The following is a 12,053-nucleotide window of genomic DNA, read 5'->3' as shown; positions in this document are numbered from 1 at the left end:
TGGGGTAACCAGAACTGCACACAGTATTCAAGGTGTGGGTGTACCATGGACTCATATAGTAGCATTATGATGTTTTCTGCCTTATTATCTATCCCTTTCCTAATGGTTCCTAACATTCTGCTAGGTTTTTTTACTTCTGCTGCACATTGAGCAAATGTTTACAGAGTACTGGCCATAATCACGCAAAGATCTCTCTCTTGATTGTTAACAGCTAATTTAGACTCCTTCGTTTTCTATATATTGTTGGGATTATGTTTTCCAATGCACATTACTTTGCATTTATCAACATTGAATTTCATCTACCATTTTGTTGCCCAGTCACCCCATTTTGTGAGATCCTTTGTAACTCTTCTCAGTCAGCGCTGGACATACCTATTTTGAGTCATTTTGTATAGTGTACAAACTTTTCCACCTCACTGTTTACCCCCTTTTTCCAGATCATTTATGAATATGTTGAGTATGAATATGGTCTCAGTACAGATCCTAGGGGCCCTGGTATTTGCCTCCCTCCAGTGTGACCATTTATTATTCCCCCTTATTTCCTATCTTTTAACCAGTTACTGACCCCTGAGAGGACCTTTTGTTTCATCCCATGCAGGGGCAGCTCCAGGCACCAGTGCATCAAGTGCGTGCCTGGAGTGGCAAACCACGGGGGGCAGCCTGCTGGTCGCCGTGAGGGCGGCAGTCAGCCTGCCTTCGGCAGCGTGCCTGCGGGAGGTCCGCCAGTCCTGCGGTTTCAGTGGCAGGTACGAATCAGCTTTACTGGCGGACCTCCCACAGGCATGCTGCCGAAAGCCGCCTGACTGCTGTGCTTGGGGCGGCAAAATACATAGAGCCACCCCGATCCGATCCCATGACTGTCTACTTTGCTTAAGAGCCTTTGGTGAGGACCTTGTCAAAGGCTTTCTGAAAGTCTAAGTATGCTATATCCCCAGGGTCAAACTTGTCCACATGTTTGTTGGCCCCCTCAAGGAATTCTAATAGATTAGTAAGGCTACCTTTACAAAGCTTGTTGACTCTTCCCAAACATGTCGTGGTCATCTATGTGTCTGATAAATCTGGTCTTTACTTTTGCCTGGTACTGAAGTTAGGCTTATTGGCCTGTAAGTGCCAGGATCGCTGTGAAGCCTTTTTAAAAAATCAGCATTACATTAGCTATCCACCAGTGATGTGATACAGAGGCTGATTTAAGTGATAGGTTACGTACCACAGTGATTAGTTCTGAAGGAACTCAAATATGAAATTGCAGAACTCTTGGGTGAATACCATCTGGCCTTGTTAACTTATTACTGTCCAAAACCACCACTCCTGACTTCTCAGTCTGGGACCGTTCCTCAGATTTGTCACCTAAAAATAATGGCTCACGTGTGGGAAACTCCCTCATGTTGTCTGCAGTTAAGACCAATGCAAAGAATTCGTTTAGCTTCCCTGCAAAAGCCTTGTCTTCCTTGACTACTTCTCTAGCACCATGGATTGTTTAGCAGGCTTTCTGCTTCTGATGTACTTTTAAAAAGTGTGCTGTTAGTTTTTGTGTCTTCTGCTAGTTGCTCTTCAAATTATTTTTTGGCCTGCCTATTTATACTTTTCCACTTGACTTGCCGGAGTTTATGTTCCCTTCTATTTGACTTCATGTCCTTTTGTCTCTAACTGCCTTTTTACTCTCTCATTTAGCTATTTTTTGGTCTTTTTACTGTTTGGGGTATACACATAGTATGATGATCTAAAAAATTTCCTTGCAGGTATTTCACTCTGCTGACTGTTGGTTTTAATTTCCATTTATGTAGCTTCCTCATTTTTGTGTAGTTCTCCTTTTGAAGTTAAATGCTATTGTGGTGGGTTTCTTTGGAATTTCCTCCCCTACAAGGATTAGAGTGACCAGATAGCTAGTGTGAAAAATCAGAATGGGGGTAGGGGGTAATAGGGGATATATAAGAAAAAGCCCCAAATATCAGGACTGTCCCTATAAAATTGGGATATCTGATCACCCTAACAAAGATGTTAAATTTAATTACATTATAGTTGCTATTCCTCAGTGGTTCAGCTCTATTCACCTCTTGGACCAGATCCTGTGTGCTACTTAGGATGAAATCAAGAATTGCCTCTCCCCTTGTGGGTTCCAGGACTAGCTGCTCCAAGGAGCAGTCATTAATGGTGTCCATTAACATCTAACTTCCATTGTAAGTCTCCCAATACACAATGATCAGCCAGGGAGATAAGTGTCTGCTATCCCTTGTCTGAACAGAAGCTGTTTATCACCTTTTGGTGACCTGTCTTACATACCTTGGGAATGCAGTTTTCCGTATATATACACACATTATCCCTTCCATATTGTCTGTAATATATTTTGCCGTGATTGTGATGAACAGTGTGAGACAGGCTTTCAGTAGAGACCTTACATGACATTCTTTGGCACATTATTATCCATATAACTAATACATGGAATCCCTGTAAAACTCTATAAACCCCCTTTGCCCTCTGCCAATTGGTTGATTGCCAATCAAGAGGTTCCTGGGTCACAGTAGGTTAAGCACTAGGCGTGCAGTATTGCTAACCTGAAAAATGATCAGTCATGCTTGCCCAAAAGTTCATGATTGGCTTTAAAAAATAATGGATTTTGGGGTTCTTTTGGTTTGTCTTCTTGTTTCTGAGCTTTTAGCATAATTGAGTCACATTTTCAGGCTTTTCTCAGCAACCATGAGGGCTAGAAACTTTCAATTAAAAAACAAACAAAAACCCTATAAGATTCTCATGTAAATCACTGCTTTCCAGGAGCTGGGACTTTAAGGAACACACCACATATTGCAGAACTTACAATACAATCACAAGACTTGGCAACTTGGTGCATAATTTTACTTGCACTTCAGCTGCCGTGACACAGTTTTGTTTACCGTATTGAAACCTACACTAGGACTTACAGGGTCAAGGCTGGAATGTTATAGCTTTAGATGTAGGTCCACATAGACATAGTGTGTAGGCGAACGCCACTGGAAAGTTAAAAATGTCATAAGTATTGAAAAATCAATAAGGTTTTTTTTCTGATCACTTTTGAGTGAGACCAGGCCCAGTGCATTTGTTCGTTTTAATATCAAGAGCATTAGACAGCATTGCTGATATACACATTTATTTTGGTGTGCTTCCATAAAAAAGATATTGCTGTTCATTCTGATTTTTTTTCAGACCCAGTTCTTTGCATAGCTTTACACTCAGCTATCCTGTGGGCAGACCTGAACACTGCTGACTGCTGCTTATTCTGTGCAAAATGTAGTTTGCATGGCAGCAGCTTGAATAGTATTTTCCATTGCAGAGCATGCAGTTCCAGGCACTACTCTATCTTTTCACATCTCCATGTCAGTGGTAGAAAAAAAAACACTGTGTTAATAATTCTACACAGATTAATGGGTTTGCAGTTTGTTTTCTGCACCACATATGAAAACTGGTGAGCATAGAATAGCCCAAGAGAGGGAAGGAAGGGGAGACCCCCGTGACTATATCAATGTGATGTCATCTGGGTCTGCTTGTATTTATAGCCTAAAGCTACAAAGTCAGTGTGGAATCCAAACAGGAAAGCTAATCATTAGTGTATCGGAATGCACAGGGCAGAGAAAAGCAAATGAAGATAACAGGATATCTGTAAATGCAAGAGAAAAGCGAGTAATTCTGTCATTCAGCTGTCTAGACTGTTTGCTTTAGTAATGTAAAGCTGTGAATGAGCCAGTGAGTTGCAATTATGGCATAGTAGCTTTGTAGATATTCAGAGACAGCGGTGTGGAGACTGAGAGGATTTACTGAGTTCCTGTGGTGTTGGGATATTGCACATGGTGACTTTTTAAGAAAAAAAAAAATAAAGAGAAAAAACTCTGAAAAAACAAATTAGCTCAGCTGTCTTTGCTAAAGAAACTAATGAATTAGGCAATCAGCATTAAAAAGATGCCTGTTGTGGTGATAATATTATAACTTTGAGGGTCAGAAAATAGAAATACATAATGTGTAGAAGCTGGGATTTTTTTCTCTTCTTTTATTCAAATACTGAGGTCACTAATTAATTTAGTTCTTTAGTCAGTGTGTTACTATCAAATGCTCTTCTAATAGTTAAACTCATTTAGCTTGGTTTTGTTCAGATTTGTTTCTTAATATGCTCCAGTGGCGCAGTTGGTTAGCTTCTACATTTTTCATCTCCGAGCTTGTTGTGGTGCAGAGCCTTTATCATCTGTATATGTGAAAATAGCTGTTCCAGATGGCATACCAATCCTGCATCAACTGCAATAAATTACTTAGCAGGGTGCATGTTCTCATTACTTTTTATGGTCATGTTCTATATTTGGAGGTTCAGTGGAAAAGATCACATGACAAAACTATCATTTTATATTAATGTTTGCCTCCCAACTAGTGGCTGCTTGGTACAAACTAATACTGTAGTTCTTATATTCATCTACTTATGCATTTTAAAATGTTATAAAATGTAAAGCTATCTACCATAAATTATTTATATATGGGAATGGAAGGGGGTAAAAAGAGAGCAAAAGAGGTGTAAGTGTGTTGTGTTCTGTGAGAAATTATTTTAAAGGCATTTTGAGTACTTTGATTTATGTTTTTTGAGCTGTTCACAAAATTAAGATAACAAAACATTGACAGTTTTGAACTGCATTTCCTATTCCACATTCTACTCCAAATCTAATTCTGAATCAGACAGAATATTATTTTGTGTCATATTTAAAGTTATTTGTTTCCTTGAGTAACTGTCTTTTTAACAACATAATTTTTTACTTGTGATGTTCAAGAAATGCATTCTTGTTCCAGAATAGTACCATTCAAAGTCATAGCAGTAAATATTCTATGAATGATAAATTTTATGCCACTGCTTCTTCAGTAACTGTTTTTTTCACTTCAAGAGTTTAAATATCTTAAGAAACTGCTTTGTCAGTTTGGTCTTCTATTTGTACCGCTGTTCCCACAAAGGGGATCATTAATATAATAATTAATGGGCAAATTTATTGTAAGTATAAGTAGTATCAGCGTTAGATCTGTGTCAAACGCATTGCTGCAGATAGTACTGGACTGAGATGTTGCAGCTCATTTTATCAGGAACCTCTCATGTTAAAGTTTATTCCTCAGATATGTTGTGGGAGACAGAGGCTGCTTTTTTCATGATGTAATGAATGGACTTGCCATTAAGTCCATTCGTTTAAAATTACACCACAGCACTTCTGAGGTAAAGCAAAGCCCTTTACATTCAAAATTTAGTGTCCATACAAATAGGCACAGCTAGAAATGTAAGTAACTGGTCATAAGAGATTATCACAACTAGATTCAGATGACAGATGCAGTTCAGACTATAAATGGTACTAGAATATAATTCCACACACACACACACATACACAAAAAGTGCTGATTGAATTCATATGTCTGCCAGTCCCCAGCTGGTCTGATATTAACATTCTGTAGACAAACATTCTGCTTAAATACCTACCTTTAATGTCCAGATACCATAACCCAGTGGTTCTCAAACTTTTTTTTTCGTGGACCACTTGAAAATTGCTGAGGGTCTTGGCAGACCACTGAATGACCTTTCCAAATGTTGTTTGTACCATTAGCTAATGATTGTAAAGCACTTTGGATAAAAGCGCTATATATAAAAAAATTAATAATAATAAAACTTCTTTTAATTCTACAAATAAAAACACACAACTCATATTTTAATATCAGTAGTCTAATGCGATGGATGTACCCTCTCTACCCCACTGCGGCAACCCCTGAGCTGGGGCTGGGAAGGAGCGGAATCTCTCCCTCTCTCCCCTGGCACAGCAGGCCCCAAGTTGAGGCTGGGAAGGAAGGCCATCTCTCCCCGGCAGCCGCAGTCCTGGAGGTGGGGAAAGTTGCCACTTTCTCTGGCCGCTGCAACCCTGCAAGTCCCAAATTCCCCCCACCCTCTCTTCTCACCCCACTGCCCCCTCTCACCTACCCCCTATTCCCCCCAAGGCCACCATCTCACCTAACATGTGCATCTTCTCCAGGGTCCAGGCACCTAATTAGTGGAGCCAGGCCTGCGTGGTTCCACTAATTAGGTGGGTGACCCCACATTCTCTCATGTGCGGCCACCAAGGCGCATACCTTAGAGGGAGCTATCCACAGACCACCTGAATGGAGCTCGTGGACCACTAGTGGTTTGCAGACCACAGTTTGAGAATCTCTGCTATAACCAATTTGGGGGTGGGAGATGGGAAGGGCTCACCTAGAAAAAAAATAAATCACAATAACCTGTACTCAAAACCCCACAAAAGCTAGGGAAGTTAGAGTAGAATCGTAGAAGCAAAGTCTGAGACTTTAAAGGGCCCTTTATTCAGGCATGACTTCTGTTAAAGTCAGTGGGGATTTGCCCGGAGTAGAGGCTGAATAAATGTGTCAAAATTTAGTCTATAGAAATTAGAGATGAATGTTTCTAGCCAGCTAGTTCCTGCAAGTGCAGGATTGTTCGCAGCATCATATTCTTACATTTTTCTCCAGTCTATTTTGTTCAGATTGAAAAGAAGTTGAACACCATTCAGATGAAGCTAGCATCTCAGAAACGTTCGAAAACATCAAATGGTATGAATTCAAGCCAATTGAAGAAACCTGTCTTCCAACTAAATAGGTCCCACTCTCTTGGAAGGTCACCCAACATTCTCTAAGGTGGTATGGTCATTTGCTTCTAATGTCCACCAGCTTCCCCTGAGAGAACTATTTTCAATTTTATACAATGAAAGCAGGATAGAAAAGACCCTTTGGAAGACCTAAAACACAATGGCTGGATAGTATCAACAGAAACCTGTTGCTCATAGGCATCTAATCCAGTAACCCGCCAGATTTGGCTCAGGACAAAACATTATGGAGGCATATAACTTGTTCGGTGGCCTCTATGCTTTCCAAGCAGCAGCATGGGAACTAACCTATTTTTAAATGACCCCAGTGATAGGATGGCCACTACATCCCATGGGAGACTACTGCCTCAAGTAGGAGATTTTGCCTATTACTTATGTAGAATTTCTCTTTGTTGATTGTCATTCCATTACTGATTGCTCCTAGATATACTTCCAATGGACCACCTATTTTCTAAATACATCCTTTCTTCTTCAGTTATTGCTCAGCCAAACTAAACATTTTAGGTCAAGATCTGCTGTCATTTTACTCATTTGGTTGACTTCAGCAAGGCTGCACCCTTGTAATTAGAAGTAGAATTTGGTCCAATTATATTTTCTTCTTTCTTAAATCTTTCTAGACCCTTAGGGCACAATCTTGTAAAAAGTGTGGAGGTTGAAGTGAATGAGAGTTGAGAGTGCTGAGCACCTAATAGGAGGCACTCAGTACCTTGCATCATTAGACTCTTATTTCTCCCCCTGCCCACCCACCCCCCACACACCCTCCCCTGGTTCTCTGAATTCCTTCCTAATTGTCAGCATGTTTCAGGTATTAATAAGCCTAGCACTGTGTGATGCCTGTGGTCTCATTAATGCCATATAAAGAGGGTCCACAGGCAGCACACGGTTCCCAGCTCCTTCATATGATGCCTCTTTATATGCAGCCCAAAAATGCATGGGCTCTTTTTTTGGTCAGCATTGCAGACTTACATCCAGTTGTCCACCACCATCTTTGGTTGTTTTTTGGTAAGTATTATTGTTTTCCAAATAGCTACCCGCCATTGACTGCATTTTTCTCACTTTTTTTCTCCTAAAGCACTTCACCAGCTTCAGACTCATTTTATTTCCTGCCCACATAGCTAACCTCTCTAGATCCCTTTGTATGGTTTCTCTTTCCTCATTGGTGTCTGCACAACCTCCCAAATTAATGTCTTCTGCAATTCAGTGGTTTGAGGTGTTTGAGACACCGCCCTGCTTTGCAGGTAGGGCACTTAGCCTTGGGCAGGCATAATGCTACCTGGAGCTCCAGGGAGTACAGATAGACTGTGATTGTTGTGCTGCCATTAAGGAAGTCCATTCTCTGTACACTACCAGCTTTTCTGGCCAGTGCAGAAGATGAGTGGGGCTACGGTCCTGCTTCTTCACACCCTTTTGAGGGGCAGACACCACCACCAGCACTAGCCTCTCACAGACCTTACACTTCTCAGTGTGAGCACTGTCATCATGTACACATGCAGGGGCCAGACACAAGTAAGAGGAAGGCTTCTTCCATCTTTGACCCTCTAGCACATCCATGCAGCAGCTGAGCACCATCTTACCCTTTTAACGGATATGCTATTCATTGCCTCTCGAGGATCATGAGTGAAATAGTAAATGCCTCTGGACACAACAACAAAATCCCTGTAGCACCTTACTGGATACCTGCCTGAAACATTTCCTTTTAACATTTATCCCTTCTCCACAGTCCTTCAGCCAGTTTTCAGTCCCTGCAGCAATGCTCATTCTCAAGTCGTTGAGCCAGATAAGTTTACATGAAACCATTTTGATGTAAGCATTCTGGGAAGAATCCCTAATCCACTAGGGACCATATTCTTCATTTTTTGCACACCCAAAACTGAGGTAGCTCACTCCCTTGGCCAGCATGTCCACCCACTTCCCAGCACTTTGGGGCTGCACTCACCCCCACTACATCTGCTGGCAGGAGAGACAACATGGCGATTGGGCACTGCTGCAATCTCCACCTCTGGCAAATTTGCTACCACTAGTGACCTGGGACTGGAGTTTTTGCATCATAAACACAGGATGAATCCGGTTAGTGGATTTTACAAGTGGCAGTGTTTAGAGAAGAATGATTGTCCTTCTTAAAGCTGGAGTGTCCATGAATGCCCATGTTGGAGCGGTACTACAGCATATGATTGCATTTTAAAACCCGAGAAGCTTATATAGCTAGTCAGCTCAGTCTTCCTGCGTACTTCTGTGTTTTCAGTTAGTGCACGTGCCCTCATACAGCCATTCTCTGTCATGAAATTTGCTTCAGTGTATTGCTAGAACATACAACGTAGGGCATACCACCTAACAAACAGAACCCAACATTACCTCAAGCAGCAAAAATTAGGAGCAAATCAAAAGCTTGATAACTGCTCTTGCCTGAGTAGCAGCCCACAGTTAGGAGTGGAATCAGTTCCGTTTGCCTGGGGTAGCAGAATACCCAGATGGGTCTGCACAGTTTGTCTGACCGTAGGAGTATCTCTTTGTTGGATGTACAGAGCGCTGCCTGGCCAGAATGGCTGTAGAGGGTAACACGGTGTGCAGTAGCATGCAATTCTAATTATAAACATTGTCAGACTAAATCCAGGCTCCCAGAATAAATATATTGGGCCTGATTCTCTGTTGGTGTAACTTGCCACAGCTCCACTGAAATTTACACCAGCCCCAGGTTTCTTCAGGGATTAGGAAGCTATTTCTCTTTCATGTCCCTGGCTGTTTACTTTCCTAATATTTTATGCATAAAAATAAAAACCACAAGTGACTAAAATAGTAATTTGTCAGTTTTGACAGAAGACCTATTAGTTATTAGGTTGGGATTGCTGTAGTTTTTAAGAGAAATACATCAGATAAACCAATCTGATAGCTTTCTTTGATAGGATAACAAGTCTTGTGGATAAGGGAGAAGCAATGGATGTGGTATAACTAGACTTTAGTAAGGCATTTGATATGGTCTCGCATGATATTCTTATCAATAAACTAGGCAAATACAACTTAGATGGGGCTACTATAAGGTGGGTGCATAACTGGCTGGATAACCGTCAGAGAGTAGTTATTAATGGTTCCCAATCCTGCTGGAAAGGTATAACAGTGGGGTTCCAGGGGGTCTGTTTTGGGACCGGCTCTGTTCAATATCTTCATCAACGACTTAGATATTGGCATAGAAAGTACGCTTATTAAGTTTGCAGATGATACCAAACTGGGAGGGATTGCAACTGCTTTGGAGGATAGGGTCATAATTCAAAATGATCTGGACAAATTGGAGAAATGGTCTGAGGTAAACAGGATGAAGTTTAATAAAGACAAATGCAAAGTGCTCCACTTAGGAAGGAACAATCAGTTTCACACATACAGAATGGGAAGAGACTGTCTAGGAAGGAGTATGGCAGAAAGGAATGGGCTTAAACTGCAGCAAGGGAGGTTTAGGTTTGACATTAGGAAAAAGTTCCTAACTGTCAGGGTGGTTAAACACTGGAATGGATTTCCTAGGGAGGTTGTGGAATCTCCATTTCTGGAGATATTTAAGAGTAGGTTAGATAAATGTCTATCAGGAATGGTCTAGACAGTATTTAGTCCTGGCATGAGGGCAGGGGACTGGACTCAATGACCTCTCAAGGTCCATTCCAGTCCTAGAATCTATGAATCTGTGCTGAATCACATGCTTCTGTCAATAGACAATTGACTTGGTAAGACCAGGAATTTTTCCCCACACTTTTGTTGCACCTTGTTAAGGCCCTCGTCCTGCACTATTAAAGTCAATCAGAGCTTTGCCATTGACTTCTGTGAATGCAGGAACAAACCCTAAATGTACAATTGTGTTGGAGATGCATTTAATTTAAGAAAATCAGAAAATTCACTTATGTATGGAGGGTCTGCACAAGGGCCCCGCCATGGAAATATTGCTCTAGCCCTCCCTGAGGGAGGTGTGAGTGGATTGGTCACACAGAGTGATCTCTGAAGATGGATCTCTGTACTGATCCCGAATAAGCTGGTGTGGTGAGGCCCTATAGGCCCAGGGTGGGGGAAGTTCTACTGAAGCTGCAGCTGCACATATTTAGCAGTAACCTACTTGCTCCCCACTGCACAGGGCAGAAGATGCTATTCTGGCCCATAGGCTGAAGTAGCAGATGCAGAGGGGCTGAAATTTCTTCCCACTCAAACCTCGCACAAGACAAAGCCCATTTGTGCAAGGAGGGATGAATCATCTCATCCCATGGAGGAGGAGGAGTGTGCAAAAGGAACAGTCCAGCAGCTGCCTTTGAAAGCTGGATACATTTTTGCTAGGAAATAAATAAATAGAAAATTGTAACCATTCAATCCAGATATTTCCCAAGCAAGCCCTGCAGTTTCAAGGCTGTTTAGCAGCTTGTTTTGGTTTTATTTAGATCTAACTTTGAAAATCATTTGTCAGCCTAACACAAGCACCATCTCAGTTGAGTTCAGATTGTTAATAAAATAGAAAAATTATTCCATCACAGTGCTGACATTCTTGAATATCAAAAACAAAACAACCTTTCATGTCTTCCTTATGCATAATAAAAGAAGGGTCCAAGTCCAATTAAAAAAAAAATGCTCTTTACAGATTTCCTTTAAAAGAAACACAAACATTTGAAAATATGGAAAAACACAGTTAATGCGCATAAACTCTGCAACTGTAGTTAGGCCAGAAACTCTTAGATGATTTTATCCATCTATAAAAGAGTTTCATCTCATCAGTGATAACAAAAACTACAATGCCTTATTCTTCAATACACAGTGATATCACTAACTCTGGCCTACCTTATGGCCATACACAATTCACAGTAAAAGATATACTGTACTGCTTGGTGGAGGTGCAGGGAATTATTCTAACTTGGAATCCGAGATGGGAAGGATCTAGGATGACCAGATAGCTGTGAGGATGCAGCATCTCAGGCCTGGTCTACACTACGCGTTTAAATCGATTTAAAGAGCGTTAAATCGATTTAACGCTGTACCCGTCCACACTACAACGCCCTTTATATCAATATAAAGGGCTCTTTAAATCGATTTCTGTACTCCACCCCGATGAGAGGAGTAGCGGTCATACTTCTGCTATCATGTGCTATAAAGCAAGTGATATATGCTAGCATGTGTAGCAACTGGAATTGTATTGCGCCTCTCTGTCCGCGGTCATCCAATACACATACGGTGCCGGAAAAAAAAAAATAGCTGAACGGGCTCCATGGTTGCCAGTGCTATGGCGTCTGCCAAGGCAATCCAGGGAAAAACGGCGCGAAAGGATTGGTCATGCTGATGTTTTCCCAGAGGAAGGAATGACTTGACTGACATTTACCACAGAACCACTCCGCTACAAATGATTAAACCCAGAATTCCAAAAGGGGCGGGGGAGACATGCGGGAACTATTGGGATAGCTA

General features: G+C 41.4%; 1 protein-coding gene across 2 annotated transcripts in view; it reads left to right on the top strand.

The window, feature by feature from the left end:
* Positions 1–12,053, top strand: part of CAP2 (cyclase associated actin cytoskeleton regulatory protein 2) — a 91,701-nt gene that overhangs the window by 43,075 nt on the left and 36,573 nt on the right. The gene's annotated exons all lie outside the window — the stretch shown is intronic.

This window comes from Chelonoidis abingdonii, chromosome 2 (genome assembly GCF_003597395.2).
Source record: "Chelonoidis abingdonii isolate Lonesome George chromosome 2, CheloAbing_2.0, whole genome shotgun sequence".
Lineage (NCBI taxonomy): Eukaryota > Metazoa > Chordata > Testudines > Testudinidae > Chelonoidis > Chelonoidis abingdonii.
The sequence above is the reverse complement of the archived record's forward strand: the minus strand, read 5'-3'. Positions and strand labels throughout refer to the sequence as shown.